This window comes from Scylla paramamosain, chromosome 21 (genome assembly GCF_035594125.1).
Source record: "Scylla paramamosain isolate STU-SP2022 chromosome 21, ASM3559412v1, whole genome shotgun sequence".
In the NCBI taxonomy this organism is placed as follows: domain Eukaryota; kingdom Metazoa; phylum Arthropoda; class Malacostraca; order Decapoda; family Portunidae; genus Scylla; species Scylla paramamosain.
This window is the reverse complement of record NC_087171.1, coordinates 22,443,267-22,463,266: the sequence shown is the minus strand read 5'-3', so window position 1 is coordinate 22,463,266 and position 20,000 is coordinate 22,443,267. Positions and strand designations below refer to the sequence as shown.

Sequence of the window (20,000 nt, the reverse complement as noted above, 5' to 3'; positions counted from 1 at the left end):
GCACGTACAGGCTGTGCCTCTGTCTGGTGATGCTGCTAGTAACAGCTTGTCTACTGCTTAATGATAAAAACCATTCTGGGTAAAATCCTCGTAAAGCTTTAAAAATAGTTATACCTACTTGAAATACATGTTTCTGCTTTATTTTTAGCCATTTCAGTTCCCTGATAAATGGAGATATATGATCATATTTCCTTACTCCTCCCACTGCAACCCTTGCTGCAAAATTTTGCACTTTCTGCACATTAGATATTACAGTGTCACTTGCAGTTCCCCATATCCTAATGCAATACTCAATTAAGCTAAGAACGAGTGTCTGTACAATAATGACCCTGGTTTGTTTATCTAAGCTGTCACCTATTCTGCTGATATACATTAAAATACCAATAGCTTTCTTATTTAACTCATTAGTATGGACATCAAAGAGCATAAAGCGGTCAATATAGACTCCTAAGTTTTTTACGTGTTTACTTGGGTATATGATGTTCCCATTAAAGTTGATCGTTGTGGTAGGTGGAATTTTAGATAATAGCTGACTGTTTCCTATAAAAATACACTGAGTTTTAGAGGAGTTGAACATCAAACCATTTTTCAAAAAATAATCTCGACATTTCTCATGAGTGTCCTCAGTGTATTTCACAATTTGATTAATATCTTCAATAGTTCCCGAATGCAAAAATTGTGTGTCGTCAGCATATTGTATCAGGAAACAATCAACATGTTCATATAAGTCATTGACATAGATGCCAAATAAAATTGGTCCCAGGATCGAGCCTTGTGGGACCCCATAGCAAGTAGTTTTCTTTTTAGATATATTGTTTTCTAGACGAACTGACATACTTCTATTCATCAAATAATTATCAAACCAAAAGCAGTCAATATTTAATAGAGAGCACTTATTTAGAAGGAATTTATGGTTGACTGTGTCAAATGCTTTGGAGAGGTCACACAAGGTTAACAGAGATACTTTCTTGTTGTCCATATTTGCATACAATGCATCTGTGACGCTAGTGAGGGCCGTTTCAGTAGATAGTTTGGGTCGAAAGCCATGTTGACTCTTAGACAATAAACTATTAGATTCTAAGTAAAATGACAGCTGTTTAGCAACAATTTTTTCCAGTACTTTAGATATGATAGGTAGTATAGATACTGGTCTGTAATTATTCACACTATCAGAGTCACCGTTCTTATATATTGGGACGACCAAGGCGTGTTTCCAGGCCTCAGGGAACACCCCCGTCACCAAGGATGTGTTGACCATACACGTAAGGAAGGGAACTATGACACACAGCGCGTCTCGGAGAAACCGTAACCCGATACCATCAGAGCCGACAGAGCTGGTTGTATTGAGATCTTTAACTGTTAATATTATGGTGTTAATATCTACTGGTTCTGGTCTAAAAGTAGAGACAGTACTAATATTAGGTTCAGGAAGCTGGCCAACAGATTTACCATCATCAGTTAGTTCTTTCTGTGAGCGTTTAAAAGTGGATTCCCCAATACCAGAAAAGAAATTAGTGAACTCTTCGGCTTTCTCTTTTACGTTTTCAAAATTATAGGAATTGTGATTATTTTTCTGACTAGGGATAATTTCTTTAATGATGTTCCACGTAGCCGAAGTGTTCCCTTTGTTGTCTTTAAAGCGATTGAGGTAGTGATCCATCTTTGTTTTATTAATTAGTTGCTTGACGCGTTTCTTTACTGTCTTATAACGTTCCCGTAACCGCGAATTACTTGTGTCGATTTTAAACTCTCTTTGCAAGTTATTACGTTCCTCCATTGCCTCACGTATACCGTCATTCATCCATGGTGTTGGTCTTCCTTTCACTGCTCTAGTTACAGTAGGGGCACATATATTAAGACAATTAATAAAAACATCATTAAAAATTTCTACTTGTTTGTTGACATCGTCAGTTAAAAATATATTATTCAAAATCAGAACATTGTCAAGAAGAAGCGAGCAAAAAGTGTCTTTATCATAGTTCTTCAAATTACGAAACGTTTTTACCTCAAGCAATTTTCTGGGTTTCCTTACATTTAAAGCAACTGATATTAGGTCATGGTCAGCTATGACTTGAGGAACAACATCTTGTGATAAAATGACATCAGGTTTATTAGTTATTATGAGGTCTAGTAACGTGGCTGATGTTGATGTTGTTCTTGTGGGTTTATCTATTATTTGTGTCAACTTGTTGTTTTTTATCACCTTACTGATTTTATTGCCCATTGTCATTATGTCGTCATTAAAATCTCCTAGGATGAAGACACTTTTGTCACGTAAACATACCATCCTAAAAATGTCTTGAATGTAATCAAATGAAGTGGCTAAGGCCTTGGGATGTCTATATACACAACCAATGATGATGGCCGGCCATTTCCTGTACTGTATTTTTACCCACACATCCTCCACGCCTGTCGTCCTTGGTACATCTAATTTAATGACAGAGGGATTGAGGGCACAATGGACATATATGCACACCCCGGCTCCTCGGCCATTGTCACATCTAAAGATCTTGTAATTAGGAATTTCTACATAGCTATCTGGGGTGTTTGCTTGAAGCCATGTTTCACTCACACATAAAACATCGATTTTTCTATCTATTATCAATAATTTCACCTCATCCAAACTCGATAATAGTGATTGTGCGTTAATGTGTTCCACCGTTAGTAAATCTTTTCTAAATTCCTTTATTTCAACAACGGCAGAGGCTTCTTCGCCATCATCCTATGCCCTATATTGTTGACATAAGCGGCTCTTATGACCGAGACGTTGACAATTGCTACATAAGAGTTTGTGGTCAAACCTACAATTTCTTTGAATATGGTTGTATTCGCCGCAATTGTAACACCCTGTTTTACTTCTCTGATTAGCATATCTATTTCTCTCGTTTCTGTAACCGTATGAGTTATCACTATGCACGTTCTGTGTTTCAGACACCGGGGTACACTCATTAGCATATCTATCTCTCTCATTTCTGTAACCGTATGAGTTATCACTATGCACGTTCTGTGTTCCAGACACCGGGGTACACTCATTAGCATATCGGTTTCTTTCCCTTCTGAAACCATACATTTCCTGAGACTCATATACCGGGGCACTTGCGTATTTCTGCACTGGGTGGTTTCTATTCCGTCTATCCAGTCGTAGGGTATTGCTGCGAGCTTGATAATGGGCTGTATGATGTCTGTCCTCCAGCGTTCTCCTCGGGGCTGCATCGGGCAGATCGGGCCTGAGTGTATCCTCTTCGCTGCTCCAGTCTGCCTCATGTTCTCTTGCCAATATATTAGCAGGTGTGATATGGAAAGGATCTCGTGGTTTAGGAGCAGTAAGAGACTGATGGGAAGCTCTATAAGACGTTTGAGTATATGGATGTCCTTTCTGTGTTGCTTTGCTGTGAGAGCGTAGGGAAACCATATCTGCATAGGTTGGCCGGCCACAAGAGCCAGCGTTCTGGACAGATTCTTGATTGACTGATCTGAGGTTATTGTGATCCATGTATCTATTTCTTGCATTGCGTTGTGAAGTTTGTGTATTTATACTTTTCTTGATTTCCTCCCAGTTATTGCAGATATGGAAGTCTGGACATTCCCGTTTAATGGTATTGAGCAACTTGACTGCTCCCAGTCTATTTAGCGTGGGATATGGACTGATTTTCGTCTCGAAACAGAAATCATCTATCTCACCTGTGCTCAGTGTAAAAGAAGGAGCCGTTCTGATTATGTTTATGCTGTTGGCTTCACCCCACTTAAGTAGTTGTTCATTATAATCTTGTACTTTTGCCTGTATTTCATGTGAACCAGGAGGGGACACAATCTGACAGACATGTACTTTCATTTCATTGTTTCTCTCCTTCAATTCAGCAATCAGCAAACTTAAGTTGTTCAGTATTGTTGGTGGTGATTTCTCTTCAAGTATATCTGTGATTCCGTTGTATAATATACACTGAGATGGAATATTACTTAATTTTTCATTTATCCAGCATCTTAGTAAATCCATATTTGCTTCGAAGATGGTCCTTATCTGGCAATTGTTTTGGAGATCGGAACGTAAAATTGCTCGTAAATTCGTATCTCCAAGGAGGAGGCAGTTGTTAGGTGTAGAGCGTGTTCCTGGTGTGGGATGACGTGCTTCACTACCACAGTGATGCTGTTCCAACTCAGCGATACGGTTCTGGAGTTGTTGGATCGTGTGGTATGCAGTTTTTATTTCAGTATTCAGCAAGTCAATTTCAGTATCTTTAATTTCTAGCTTGGTCATAATTATCCCGATTTTTCTACTGATATCGGGTATGTCCAGCCCGCCATGGTCTAGGTTAACCTGCTGAGGGGTGTCAGAGGGAAGACTCTGTCTAGTCCGAAGGGGTGCAGGCGGTGAGTGGCTGGGTGAGGGTGGTGTGTGCACTTCATCATTCACGATATCGTTAGAAGGTGGCCGTGACTTTTCAATGATCATATCAATGAGTTGGCTTTTGCTACTTGTCCAAACATTTGCAAGACCCAATTCACGGCATCTTTTTTGCAGGTCTGGCTTACGAAAATGTTTGTTTAAAAAATCCCTAGTTGGTAACTCAGGGGATGCCTCTACCACAGCCTGCGTTTGAGGTGATAGCGGTGGTGGCTCTTCTGTTATCGCTGTGGGTTGTGCTGTTGGTGCTGTAGTATTATCCTCTAATATGTCAGGCTCATCAGTTACCTGAGCTTCAAGGCTTTGAGAATTGTTTTGTAGATTCTCAGCCATTTTCAAATATATGATGAGTGGTGGTTTACCGAGGTGGTGTAAATTAAGTTAAGGGTGGTTGCTAAGGACGCTCAGGTGTTGTCAGGTGTACTGCGCATGCGCGGAAAATGGCCCGCCGGTCAAGGGGGGAGTGGTACTCAGCTCCGAATTTTTTTGGCCTTAAATTATGACAAAGTCCAAAAACCCCTTAACTCTATCTTAGCACCAACGATTCTTCTTATAATCACACACCTTTGGTCTAAGTCGTTGCTTCCTGGACCCTTTAGTTTTCCCGTCTATTGGGTTGAAAATAGGAGCTCCTCGGTGCGTTTGTTTACACTACCACCACCCAGAGAGAGAGAGAGAGAGAGAGAGAGAGAGAGAGAGAAAGAGAGAATCTTACCACCCTTTTGTTGTATCATCTTCACTAATTACTGTTTAAATTGTGTTCTGTCACAGTTTCACCTGCAATTGATTACGGAAGGGGGACTTTATCCAGCAACAACAACAACAACAATAACAACAACAACAACAACACGCAATTCGACTCCGCAGAGGGCATGTTGTTTCTCTTCCTTTCCACTACGTTTTTTTTTTTTTTTTTTCCGCATCCGCTGCAGTGCTTCATTACCCACCAGTGTGCCCGCCTCCCTCGCGTGGTCTTGTTGACAATACTTGCCACTTGTTCTCCACCCTTGAATCTCCGCCGCTGGAACAGTTTATTTTCTTTCTTCTTTTTTTTTTTTCCATCAAGCCGGACTTAGGCTTTGCTACGTGCTTTAAGATTCTTTCATTCTTTTCCTGGAATAGTCGAGCTTCTCTCTCTCTCTCTCTCTCTCTCTCTCTCTCTCTCTCTCTCTCTCTCTCTCTCTCTCTCTCTCTCGAAAGCGCCCTGATCCTGCTGCTGTGGCTCAAAAATAACCAATCATTCCTCTCTTTCTTCACCTTTCCAGGACTTCATTTTTCCCACAGGAGAGTAATCACTGTCTTATACGAGGAAATGAGTCAGCTTTGTCTTTCAATTATTCCTTCATTCTTCATAGGCTGGCAATTTTTCAGAGTCATTTTTCTGTTCAGTTCCCATCCCAAGTCACTCCCTTTCCTTTCATTCTTCAGGGAGAGGGATTTTTCTTTACCCTTTCCGTCTATTTCCTATTCTAGGTCACTCTACATTTCCTTTTCCTTTCATCCTTCATAGAGCCGCATTTTTCAGTACCCTTTTCTGTCTAGTTCCCACTCCAAGTCCCTAAACATTCACTTTATTAATGAAAGGGCTGCGACACTCCGTAATTCTCGTTAATCATGTACCTGTCCGTCTGTCAATGTTTGTCTCTCCCTTCTATTCACTGTGAGGGGCGCCGTGTGACCTCATTGTTGCACCATATAAGTCAACCAACCAGTCATTGCTTATTTGTGAGATGTTGGCTAGTCTATATATATGATACACTCTTATCCTTTCCATCTCTCTACCCTTCGCTGTCTCTCCCACTCCTCTTCCTTCGCCACCTCATTATTCACAGGCTCAGAACCTTCCCCTTGCAAGCCACGGTCGTCTCGTCACTCCCTCCTCGTCAATACCTGTGTGGGGACCCGCAGCACACACGCCTCCATCCAGGCCGCCGCAGACCCGCCCTTCCAGCCCCCGCTTGCTACATAACATATACCTCCGTCACTTTTTTTTTTTTTTCTACTTTTCGTTGATAATCTGCTCACGTATACCAAATTTTCAGAGGTTTTGGACAAAATTCAATAGCTCTCTTTCTCTCTCTCTCTCTCTCTCTCTCTCTCTCTCTCTCTCTCTCTCTCTCTCTCTCTCTCTCTCTCTCTTGCCCTCCTCCCTCCTTTTCCCAGCTTACTACTTTTCAGTGCACATGTTTCCTTTGTTCTCCGTTCCCTGTCATCTAATGTGTTATACGGTGTTGTTACATATCATCAGTTCCTTTCTAAAATCTATAATATTTTCTCACCATTATATACTTTTATTCATATAAGTCTGTGTCACTCTCTTCCATCCTATTTTTCCTCTTCCTGCGATAGTTCTTGTGTTATATAAATGTGTTTTAAAACTTTTTTTTTTACGTTCTTCCTGTTCCTCCTCCATCTCAACTTTTTATCTCCTCTTCCTCTTCCTCTCCTGCTTTCTGTTTTTTTTTTTCTCCTATTACTTCTAATCCTCACACTCATATTCATTTTAACCTTCCATCTTCTTCTTTTCTCCTCTGTTATTTTCTACTTCTTTATTTCCTGCTCATTCTCTGCCTTCTCCTCCTCTTCCTCTCTTGTTCGTCTAGTCATAGAGAAACTTTTCATGCAATTCTCTTTCTCCTTCTCCTCCTCCTCTTCATCTTGTTCTTTTTTCTTATTCTCAGTTTCCCTCGTCTCGCCTGCACGGTTGTTACTCCTCTTCCTCATTCTGTTTTCTCTGTTCCGTCTTTTAAAAATGTTCCAGACTCAGACTGTTCGGCATGCTCTCTCTTTCCATGTTTGTGACGCTTTGAATAACCTCTCTCTCTCTCTCTCTCTCTCTCTCTCTCTCTCTCTCTCTCTCTCTCTCTCTCTCTCTCTCTCTCTCTGATCCCTCAACTCTGTACATTTATTTCCATTTCTTTTTCTCTTGAAACAGGTCCTCTTTTTTGTTCTTCCGTTCTGCTTCTCCCTCTCTCTCTCTCTCTCTCTCTCTCTAGTCGTAATGATGAGTGGAGGAGGCTACAGCGCAAGACAGACGAAAAGCGGACTTGAATGACGCCTGAATACTTGCCGAGGTGAACGAGAGCAAGGGGGTGTAGCTCAGTGGTAGAGCGTTCGCTTTGCATGTGAAAGGCCCCGGGTTCGATCCCCGGCACCTCCATAAGGGGATGTAGCTCAAATGGTAGAGCGCTCGCTTTGCATGTGAGAGGCACGGGGATCGATACCCCGCATCTCCAGGATTTTAGGATACCACAGGGGTCAGTTTTAGGACCTCTGGGATTTTCAATAGGCATCAGTGATCTTAACGGTAATCATCAAATGGGTAGACGTAGAATTTTTATTATTATTTATTTTATCTTTTTCATATAAGAGGGTTGCTGGCCAAGGTCAACAAAAGAATAAAAAATGCCCACTGTGGCGCCAGTCCCTAAACAGAGGTCAAATACGACCATCAGAAACTGAAGGATAAGTGTCTTGAAACCTCCCTCATGAAAAGGCTAGGAGGAAATTAGTTATCAAAGAAGATGGCAGGTGACTGGAGTGGACTCAGTAATGAAATTGCTAGTGCTGAGTCAGTAAGGAGCGTCATTAAGAGATTGCACAAATTCATCAGCAGAGACGATTGGTGGACACGTATGCTCAATAATGGAATTGCCACGTGTAGGCATGCCAGCATCTTGCAGCTTACCATATTGCTTTGTGTTCTTAAGAGGTAAAAAACAGAGACAAGATGCGTGAAGTAAAATAACAGATCACTTTGCAAATTAGTAATTGCATTCAGTGATAATGATGGTGATAATGACAATGATGATGGTGGCGGCTATGGTGGGGGTGGTGGTGGTGGGGGTCAGTCTGTCCCTGCATCCATAACAGCAGACTGCCCCACTAATCACGACACGCTAATCTGACGCGGGACACAATCGACTCCGGGCAGCCCAGCGTGACGTAAATGAGAGGAATTCCGATGAAGCCTTGCACAGTGATGGACACTGACACTAGCACGGCCGGGGGTTTGTTGTGCTGGCCGGGATGGTTCATGGCTGCCAGACCCCACACAGCGCTCCCTCATTCACCCCAGCGATACGCCTTATGGGCTGTCAGTTCACCTAATGGTCACTGGGAGGCGGGGAGCTCTGTTGGGAGGCTACCCGTACTGCCACCGGGTCTTGGTGTTTTGGGACGTGTCAGTGTTTACCTGTCTGGATGGCCGCCGCTACCTGGTGACTTGCCATTACCGGCTAAATGAATTCACAGCGTAACCGCTTTATTCTTAATAAACAAAATAATTTAAACCTTAAATCATTATTATTGGGTCTTATTTGGCAACACTTTCTCGTTTACAAGAAAAGTGTGTTATTACTTGATAACTGCAAATAGATGATGCTTGTTCACACACATCCCAAGCATTCTACCCCACACGCTGCCATAAGCTAAATTCCCGAGCCCTGCCCTGCACATCACAGTCTGCACCATCAGACCACCAAATAAGTTTGCTGATAAAAGCCATCGCCGCGAGAAAAATGCGAACAAGTGAGGTCTTATTGCCCAGGGAAACAATATCCACTAAATTTGGTCATGGGAAAAAGTAGCGAAAAGCAAACTGACTTTCTGAAATTATTTGCACCAAACTCGCTTTTATATCCTGAACTGTAGTGATTCTGTTGTTCTGTTTTACTTTGTCATGGAATCCTCGCTGCATAAAGCACGCGCTGTATAAAATAAACCAATGCATGGTAAAGCGGAACATGTAATGTTATTTTTCACAGTGAGGTAACTCGCAGATTTCAGACAGACGAGCGTGGCGCGGCTCCCGGCACAGGCGACACTAATTGCCTCCGCTAGGACAAGTAGGCGTGGCAGGGGCGGTGCGTGTGACCTTTGCCAGGACGTGTCGCAGTTACTAATGTAACAGATGTAGTTTTCACCTGAACTGGTTATCTAGACACGATTGCAATTTGAAGAGGTGGCAGTAAGTGGCGCGCGTCTGGTTTTGGAGAATCTGTCATTCGTGTAACGGGAGGCGGAAGGGAGGATGTATATAACATCTGTTTCATATTAAATTTATATTCAATAAAACTCCAATAACAGTGAAAGTTTTCGAGAGGCAGCAGCCATTTATCGCTGGAAATAAAAGAAAAAGAAAGATAAAAATGAATTTGAACGCATGAAATATTACACGCTCTATAAAGCAGCTTAACTGAGACAGATCTGACTCACACACGGAACACATTCGTTCATTTCTGCTGAGCGGGATAAGACCAGATTTGCGAAGCCTTCCGAGGAGGATAACGACCTGAACCGTTGATGCTCGTGTGAGAAGGAACCACGAAACCATCCCATACTGAATCCCTCACAGATGGAAGAGTCAGGTGAGGTACTCGTGTGTATGTGTGTGTGTGTGTGTGTGTGTGTGTGTTGTGATGGACTATTTTCTTCCTACCGTGCAATATAAAGGGCGTGATTTATAATAAAGGCAGGACACGTCACTTCACCCACCTGCCGCCTCTTGCGCTAATTAATTCCCGTGTAAACAAGGTCGCTCACGCAGGTAGTGGGAGCCTGCCCGCCACTGACCACACACACACACACACACACACACACACACACACACGTTGCTCATAATACTTGACCTTCCCACTACATACAACTTTTCATCATACAATATCTATTTTTTTGTTTCTTCCAAGTACAGTATCTGTCTGGCATGAAAGGGGTTTTTCCACAGTAACGAAAAATCATAAACTCTACTTTTCTTTCTTCTCTTTGTTGGTTTGCTTTCTCTTCTCTCTCGCAGTGAGCCACTCAACAGCCGGCACGTGCCTCGTCCACGCGTTCCCTCAAGGCGGGCCACACACTGCAGAATTTACGAGTATGCAAAAAAAAAAAAAGGTAAAGCAGAAGAGGCGCACCAGACTTAATGGCCTTGCTGAGGCCTTGTACAACTCTGCGTCCATTTGCAAACTTTTGTTAGCAAGAGTTGTACATTTCTCGAATAGTTTTCTTTCTTTTCAGTATTAAATTATTTTCTTTTTTTTTATTTCTTATTTGCCCAACCTGGTACAAAACAGAACGCTAGTGGTGAACAGTTCCTGAGGTGGCACGCGTCCTTGCACGTCATCCATTATGCAGCCAGCCAGTCCCGGCCCTCTGTGGGAGCCGAGAGGGCTGTGCTGTGCTGCTGTGCGTTCCACCAAAATGGTTCCCTCCAGCTTAAAAATAAAGGTAAAATAATATTTTTCATCCAACCGTATACTTTTTTCAAGTACAGTATTTGCCAGGCACGGAGTTTTCCCTCACTAATGAAAAGTTCATACGCTGCACCTTTTTTTTCCCCACCAGGTTCGCCTCGCCAGGTACTAAACACACCTGAACGTTTTTCGCGTCAAATTAATAATGAGCAGTATAGCAGACGCGTGACGCGGCAACGGACGCGCCTCGTAACACCCATGCGTCATGCATTTCATGGGAACACTATGGAAAATTCCCACCGTGCACCTGCTGCCAAACTCTCGCTCAAGTCTACACCCACCAGCATAATCGTACATCGCCATCATGTCACCAACACCATCAGTAGAAGGAATTTGTTCTCGAATAGAGCGAAGATGTATGAAACAAACGCAATCATCAGGTTGTCAGTGCTAAACTATTAAGGGCTTTAAAAGATTAGACATATTTACGGATGAAGATAATAGATGGAAATGGGTAGGGATGTAGACCTGACAGCTTCTTGCAGCTTCTCTTTATTCCTTTTATGTTCATATGTACTCAAGTAAGTCAATATTTAAGTAAAGTAAGTTAGCTTTATTTGTTCCATAATAAAACAAAAATTAAAATGGTCACATATGGATGCTGGAAACACACAATGATCTCAGTCACACACTGTAACACAACTTGTCGGGAGAGGAATGGCTGTCGTCCAGCACACCCTAGATAACGGAGAAAACAATCCTTTTTATCTTCCTCCTCTTCATAACTTCTCTCTCATCTTCCATACTTCGCCGCAATGTTACTTTTCCTATTAATCATTCACCGTTTGTCCATAAATTTATTCGTAAATTTGTTAAGAGCACATCTCCTTAGCGCCATGGCTCAGAACTGCAAAACTTTCCGCTCACTCTCATCCCTATTACGTCATTACTCGCATGCATGAGCAAAGTAATATGTTTATAACGAGTATATTACTTCCTTTACTGGCAAGCTTTGGTATCGTCTGCCTTCCTTTGTTCTTCAACTTTCTGGTGATTAAATTCTTTCGGGAGAAAAATTTCAGGTAAATTTGTAATTGAGTCTCATTTTACGCTCTTAGAATCTATATTACTTCAGAGTTACGGAGCGGAAAATAGTGGCATGTATTTTGTTCATCTTTATCTCTGAGCTAGTTTCCATTCGCATAAATGAGCAATGCACAAATTTAAACTAAAAGCACCCGTAACCGCATTCAGACTGGGAAGGTCAAATACTGGAGCGGACGGTTGACGGATAGACGGATGCAAAGCGGGAGCGGAGGAGTGACGCTACACTGGTGCTGTTGGTGGACTGAGAGGGTGTGAGGCAAGGCACCTCAAGCCAAATTACAGGGACATGAGAGATTACAAAAAATTACGGTTCAGTGAAAAGTGTAATCCGGTAATATGTTAAGTTAAAGGATTAAAAAATTGAAAAATAACAAGCAAAGAGGAGGAGGAGGAGGAGGAGGAGGATGGGTTCTCGAGCAACAGAAACTGATGGAAAGGAAGGTAAGTACTGATGAAAGATTACACGAAGATGAAAAAGGAAGGACTCTCTCTCTCTCTCTCTCTCTCTCTCTCTCTCTCTCTCTCTCTCTCTCTCTCTCTCTCTCTCTCTCTCCCCAACACCTCCGCCAAAGATAACAAAGGACGTCTCTTCCTTCAGTCATAACTATGCAAAGCCTGTTCTGATCTTTTCCTTCTTCTATTCACACACTCTTCTAAGTTCATCTCTTAAAAGCTGCTTTGCTTCCATTACCGCCACACACACACCAGATCAGACAGACAGCTTTTGCAAAAAGGTAGAAAATGTCTTTGGATGTGAAATGCGCTTTGTACAAATATTGCTGTTTTCTTAGAAACTCCCTCTATTTCAAATATTTCGTTTGGCATTATTTTCAAGGTTACACACTGAAAGATTTAAATATCGTAACATTCGCAGCCGTCACCACCGATAAGCATGTGTCAGTAAGTGTTGGCCTCATGGCAGAGACATAAACTGAGAGAGGAAATTAAATCTGTGAAAGGAAAATCAATGATACCAACTCATGAGAGGAACGATGAATTAAGAAGAGGTGGAGCATCAACGCAAGATCCTGTGGGAGCAATATTAAGTAGGAGTCATTTTATATGTGATTTCCATAAAGGCAACGAATTTACAAAATTGATACCTCTGACTGAAGAGACAACGACACCAATGGAGTGAACGAGGTACATTTCAACAACGGTATGTTATGGAATGAAATGTCTCCCCACCACATCACCCGAGCTTGACACATTGACCGCTTCTCTTTAACCACGTCGTCGACTTTCCCACTGCCTCTGGCTCACCAATACTGTGTGGCTTTCACGGAAAACTGCGTTGGTGGGGAAGGTGGGGACGGTGGCGAGGGTGGGCAACGCGGTGGCGTGTTGCACACACCATTGAAACATTCAGAATAACATACAAAAAGCGGCATGACATCCCTGCCTGTGTCGCAAACATCGCCGTTCCCTGACTTACTTCGCCCGCCTATGTAGATATAGAGAGAGGCAGCCTGAGTGTTCTATGACACCACAACTACGAGATCCTGTAATGCCGGCAAGGGTTGTGAAAGAGCTTTGCCTCAAATAACGAGAAACAAAGAATCGTGACTCAGAATCGAACACCAAACCTTTGGGCCACAGAGGCACCCTGCCCTCAGTATATACAGGCACGCTTGGCTGGAGGCCCTTTGCACTTTTCGTTTTATAAACTTTTCATTCCGTATATTTTCTACGTACTCGCATGGTGTATATGTTTCTCTATCCTCAGGTGTATTGAAGACAAATATTCCCTTTCTTCTCGTGTTGTCTTCCATCCGGTGCTTATCTTGTATTAGTCTGAGGCCTTAATATTTTCAATACAAACGGTTTACAGAAGTGCAAGTCTGGACCAGGCGTCCGCACACATTCACATGCTTGTCAGGAACACCAGCCACCCCGTCAAGGCCGCGACAATCCAGCGATAAGTTCAGAAATTTCTGCGGCGCGCTACCTGGGAGCCGTTGTACAGGAAAGTGGGTTGAAGAAGGTAAGGAGTTGCAGAGGTAAAGGTTCTCTCTCTCTCTCTCTCTCTCTCTCTCTCTCTCTCTCTCTCTCTCTCTCTCTCTCTCTCTCTCTCTCTCATTTTTCCTGTATGTGTGTCTACTTCCGCGTCTATGTATCTATTAATCTATCTATCTACCTATCCCTTCATATACAGCAAAAGGAAATAACGCTGCTCATCCAAACCAGTAATTATTCCACACGCCGGTGAAATTCAACCAAATATTCTGCATCAATTTTATATTACTGGAAATGTGAGACCGATACACAGGCAGGTAGGCAGAGAGAAAGATGGAGAGTGGGGAAAAAAAAAAAAAACACACGTTGTAGAATGAAAGGACAGGAAAGACGAAGGGAGGGAGGGAGGAGGAGGTGAGGTAACCAGTGAATGGAACGTTGGAGGGAGCCAAAAAAAAAGGGAGCAGTTACCGGAGATGCAGGATGAGGCAGAGAGAGAGTCAGGAAAGATGAAATTCAAATCTAACATGATCCCTTTTAGCTTCTTTGATCCACTCGTACCCTCTTCCACCTCTCCCTCCTGGTCTCCACTTCATGACGCTCAGTGCTCCGCCATGGTGCCACAGACGGCGGATAGTGAGACGTAGACAGAATAAATAGGTGCGTGAAAATCAAAAAATATAAGCGTAGAGTGAATATGTAAGAGGATCGTGATCATTAAGTGATGGCTTGGAGAATCAGAGAACTGCCTTGACTGAAGAGATTAAATGGAGATATGCGCATGTTTAATTAATATAAATGGTCTCTTTTTATGTACAGTCAATAAAAAGAATACAAGAAAATAATACTGCTTTAGTCATAGCCACATACAATTCAAGGAAAATGGAATGTTTTTCTAGAGGCAGTAACGTCAAAATCTAAAAAGAGAAACTGAGAAATAAACTTGACTTTTCCTTTCTTATATTTCCTGACAGTTGCGTTTTGAAGAATTTGATATGGGTAAATAATGGAAGGTATTTCTCTCTTATTTGTCAACGCCATGGTGTTACGCAAGACCCATCACATATCTCACTTACATGTACATTCTTTTAACAGCACAACACTCCGGAAAAAAAAAAAAAATCACCCGGTAAATTATGTACTGAAGCTACTGGTGGCAACGAGAGTATCATAAATATCACATCTGAACAAAACATGGCCAACTCAACACCTTTTTTCAGACACACACACACACACACACACACACACACACGAATGCGGATGCGGTAGTAATTGCTTGTCTTGTTAGTGTCACTTTTAGTTTGTTCTCCACTTCATTGTACGACTGATTTTTTTTCCAGTTCCATTTTTTCTCCAAACTTTTATTTTTATTTACAATGAAGTACACTGCATACAAGTATACCAGAGAGAGAGAGAGAGAGAGAGAGAGAGAGAGAGAGAGAGAGAGAGAGAGAGAGAGAGAGAGAGAGAGAGAGAGGCACGTTCGTTATAGTGTCTTTTTCAGGACCACTCCTAGAATCTTACTTCCTCGTACATTTCGCTTGACCAAAATTGTATTGAAAACCTCTGTGCGTGTGTGTGTGTGTGTGAGGGGTCAATAGGTGGTTGTGGTGGTAGTGGTGGTGGTGGTGGTGGTGGTGGTGGTGATGGTGGTGGTGGTAGTGGTGGTGGTGGTGGTGGTCCTTATAACGTCATTAACAAACGCATCAGTACACACAGTCAACCATGCATATCAGTCACATACTCATCACTTTCTTTACGTTGTATTTATTTCAAATTAAAAGTGAACCTGAATATTTATACAAAATAAATGTATGAGAGAGAGAGAGAGAGAGAGAGAGAGAGAGAGAGAGAGAGAGAGAGAGAGAGAGAGAGAGTAATGAATGGTTGGATGGAGGAAAGTGGAGTGGAGGAAAGCAGTAATGAAAAAGACGGGAGATAATGAACGGAAGTGAAAGAAATATAGTAGGAAAATATATAAAAAAAGAAAGAAAGAGCGGTCCTTAGGGAAACCAGTAGGCGGAGGAAGGGAGTGCCAGGATTGGTGAGCTGCCCCACCTGAGCACTCTTCACGCAGGAGAGGGCCGCCACCACCCGGGCATCGTGTTGTCACTGAGCACACAAGTAAGAGCGAGCGAAGAGCCACAGTAATCCTACAAAGTGACTGTCCAATTTCAGTTGCTCTCTGTTTTCACTCAGATGCACAGTGTAATGAAGCCTGATTAATCTTTCACCTGAATTTTCTAACACCTGAATTTTCTCTCCGTATTTTTCTCTCATTTCCAGACAGAACTTAATCAGTACTCGCCAAACTTGCTCCCCACCAGGCACACTCGCTGCGGTGCAAACAAGCAAAGCAGGCATGTTGGCAGCAAACTGTGTAAAAGGGAGAAAAAAAAGTGTTGGAGAACACTACCGGTAATCTGCGGCAGCAAGCGCGGGGGTAAGTCACCACAACGTAATGTTTATAAGACATGACCTCACCTTCGAAAATTTAAGCTTAAAATTAATCTTAATTAAACTTGAAATTAAAAAAAGACATTAATAGCAGCATGTTGTGGCGGGGAGGCAGTGTACTTGTCCTGATGATTATATGAATATTATGCAAGTCAGCAGCTTGATGGCGTCAGCACCTGTCACTGTGAGCCATAAGCCGCCTGAGATGTGGCGGGAAGAAGGCCGCTGCCTGGCGGTGTGGAGGGTAGTGGGGAGGAGAGGAGCCGCTCGGTAAGTACCTTGTTTTTTTTGGTTAACAGGACAGCCCGTCCAGATTAATGGCGGTGACAATGCCATCACGGCTCCCCGCCCTGCGACAAGCCCTTGCCTGCTGCCGGCCTCGAGAACACGCCTTGTATCGCCCACTGTTGGCGCAGAGTTCGCTTTAACATACAGTAGTACTCCTAATTGACAAGTTGACGACTGGAATGAAGAAAGCAGACATTTTTCTTGGCTCCTCAGGGTTCAAGTGTGTCTTGACTCAGGGTTTAAAGGCTTAACGGTCTCTCCACATCGTACTTGGTGCCGGGTACACGTGTCCAAGGTCAGATATCTGATCCCTGGGGATCAAGCGTGTCGTAACAGTGCCAGTACTCGGACGGGGCTTCCACCGCAACCCGCGAGCCTCGAGGACAAGCGGTCAGTTTCAATGTAAGATGTCGTACCAATAGATGTCAAACAAGGAAGCCGTGCACCTCCAGGAACACTGGAAGGTTTTTCCCGAGGTACTGTACCAATGGACGACTAAACAAGGAAGCTGCGCACCCTAAGGAGTCCCACACTTCAGTATTCTTTGCGAAGCGTTCCGGCAATGGCTGACAAGATAGGGAAGTACACACACACACACACACACACACACACACATACACACACGCTATCTTCCTTCACAAAGGCAGCCTCATTGAGTGCCTCTCTGGCACTGCATTAATCTTCATAAGTACCCTCTCTTATCTTCCAATGTGCTAATGATCCACACTTTTCAAGATTAATTTTAACCTTTTAAACACATGCTCTCTCTCTCTCTCTCTCTCTCTCTCTCTCTCTCTCTCTCTCTCTCTCTCTCTCTCTCTTAAAAGATGATGAGAGAGAGAGAGAGAGAGAGAGAGAGAGAGAGAGAGAGAGAGAGAGAGAGAGAGAGAGAGAGAGAGAGAGAGAGCAATGGAAAAGAACGTGACTTGTACAACGCTAAGTGTCACCCATTTGTTGCACTTCCATCAATTACCCGTACATGGCGCAAGGCTTTGTGTGCTGCACTGTCGTCACTCCAGCGCTGATGCAACATGCGTTCTTTAATTATGTGACAGCTGACGACAGTGTGACGCTTTTTTTACGTAATTTGAGTAACTGTAAGCAATTATGTCAAATAAATAACAAGCACGAAGCATTCAGCAGCTCGCACACAAAAGATTAATTTTCTTCACACCTGGACTCCAAAGATGGCGTTGCGACGCTTCCATATGCACCACAGATACTGTAATGGCTCTTGACGGAATGACCAGCTCTGAGAACAAGAGATTACTTAAGTTTTTTTGAAGTATTATTATACTTCGACAAAGATCAGCTTGTATCTTTAAACAAGTTTTACCCAATTCAGATCGAGTCAATACAACTAATATATGTTCTGTAAAGAAAAAAAAATTGATTCGTATTAAAACAATTAACCTTGCTATCCCAAGCGAATAAATGAGGCTGTAAAATTGCAGTTTAACACAATATATCTTATCTCTTTCCCTATCCACAACAATCAGGGTTTTAGGTTAGGCTAAATTAGTTAGGCTAAATTTGGACATCCATGAAAACGACTAAGGATGGGATACACCATAATCTTGAAAACGGAAAAGTTCTAGTAAATAAATATAAGCCTATTTGCGAAAGTACGTACAGCCTGCAGCATATGAGGAAGGAAAGCCTGGCTACCGAGCTGAGTCATGTCAGGAAACTTCATTACACATTTTTTGCTCGTGATGACAGTTAGAAAAATATTATCCGTATACTAGTCTCTGTATGTGATACACAACATCGCACAAGGCAGGCCAGGCTCACCATTTCCGCCCCAGACTCGGTGGAGCTTCACAAAACACGTCGTACTTACCACTCTCTGCGCCTCGGCCCTCCGCAGACGCCCTGGTGCAGTTCTCACTTCCTCAGCACCACAGCTCACTGCTCACACGCGTACAAATCGCACACCAAACAAAAACAAAGTAAATGTTGTTGTTGCTGAGGCTGCTAGAACAAAATAAATGACGGCTCACTCCCTCCACTGCCGCTTGGCCGCCAGTAAGGAAACGTTATGGTGGACTCATTCTTCAAGATGAGAGTCAAACACCGCATTGGCCACCTTGATTCTAAAGAGCTCGACTGGTGATATAACTGGACATTCAGTCGTGTTATTAATATGTCCTCAATATACGAAATAAAATATTGGGAGAGAGTTGTATAAGACCGGTATACAAATACGCTGAAACATTTAGGTTTGATGAAAAACATTAACTGCTAACTTGACTGTCTTGTGTAGTTGCCATATAGTACTCGTATATATTAAGTTTTCACTGGGAACATTGTGGCGAGTTTATTGTTAGAGTGCTCAATGCTCATTTTAGTGACGTGTATTGAAGACCACAACATTCTTGGACCAAGCAGCAGGTGCAGGAGGACGAGGCCTGACAGCTGATGGTTTAAAGGGCTAGCTGGCTCGGTGAGTAGTGTGTGTATTCATCTGTCTTCCCTGACTCCTCCGCTGCCTAACACACACACACACACACACACACACGATCAGATTTTTTTTTCCTTTCTTAAGTCCAAACTCATTTCTTTTAAAGTTTCCGACACGTGTGCCTGGTGTAGCAGAATTTTGTGTGTCTCGCTGTGCATAAATCACCGACACGCATCCACTGGTTCACATTTAGGGAGCAGTTTCTCTCAAGCCTCTCCTGCTTCAGTATCCTAGCCAGCCTGACGCAGCCGCGAACGTACTGTAGAGGCAGATTTATACATTACTGATTAAGAAACTGCTTTCTGATGATAATGAACTTTTGTTACATAATAATAAGATAGTATAATGATGTTAAAAATTAAGGCGTTCGACAGTCAATGATTCACTGGATGTGAGGGTACTGTATCATTTCAAGTGGGAATAGTTATGAGTGTTCATCTGCAATACTAGTGTTGGTAACAGTGGTATTAATAGCAGCGCCGAGAGTTGTCGTGGCGCTGCTATTAATACCAAACTTCCCCCCATGATGTTACTTAAGATTGTTTTAAAGGTGCTTCCATAACCCGAAGTATTTTTTTTCTGGCTTCCCTTAATTATAATTGAGCCAGTTTCTCCACTTTGACAATCTTATTTTGCACCTTAACATTACGAAATAATCTGTTCCGTACACACTTTGTTTATCCTCACTTGCATCTGTTCCTGTAATATTGGCCTTGTATTCATCATTCAAGAGTACGCCGTGGTTTTACATAAGCTGTCTTGCGTGCTCAGTGGTACTACTAAAGGTTTGATGTGTCGTGTTCTATCGTTTATCACAAGGACAAGGATGCTGTTTTGGTAGTGAGTGCTTGAGACCCCAACCTAATTGGCAAAAATATGCTTTGGTGTCATGTGTGCATAATGAAGGCAATTATAGGAGTAAATTTAGGATAATCTTTGCTAAAATATACAAGCAATGGTAACGAGACTTGATTTTGTCATGATGGATACCCCACCCACTCATCCTTCCGTGACGTCGATGTGACGTTAAACTAAGACCTAAGAGTAATCACCCATTCAATCAGCAGTTATGTCTTTTTGCCTCTCACACACACACACACACACACACACACACGGCTCACAACCGAGAAGGACCGGG

At 42.7% G+C, this 20,000-nt stretch overlaps 1 protein-coding gene, 1 long non-coding RNA gene and 2 other non-coding genes across 4 annotated transcripts in view; 3 read left to right on the top strand and 1 right to left on the bottom strand.

The window, feature by feature from the left end:
* Window positions 1-18,248, bottom strand: part of LOC135111261 (uncharacterized) — a 50,540-nt gene extending 32,292 nt beyond the window's left edge. Inside the window, exon 1 of the mRNA XM_064024480.1 lies at window positions 18,242-18,248. The gene's annotated coding sequence lies outside the window, so the exon portion shown is untranslated. The remainder of the gene's footprint in view (window positions 1-18,241) is intronic.
* On the top strand, window positions 7,491-7,562 carry Trnaa-ugc (transfer RNA alanine (anticodon UGC)). Its single transcript has one exon. It is a non-coding gene; the product is annotated as a tRNA-Ala (tRNA).
* On the top strand, window positions 7,566-7,638 carry Trnaa-ugc (transfer RNA alanine (anticodon UGC)). The gene has a single exon. It is a non-coding gene; the product is annotated as a tRNA-Ala (tRNA).
* Window positions 18,249-18,260: 12 nt separating the features above from the next.
* Window positions 18,261-20,000, top strand: part of LOC135111263 (uncharacterized) — a 70,426-nt gene continuing 68,686 nt past the window's right edge. The window contains exon 1 of the long non-coding RNA XR_010273664.1: window positions 18,261-18,844. This is a non-coding gene — a long non-coding RNA (uncharacterized LOC135111263). The remainder of the gene's footprint in view (window positions 18,845-20,000) is intronic.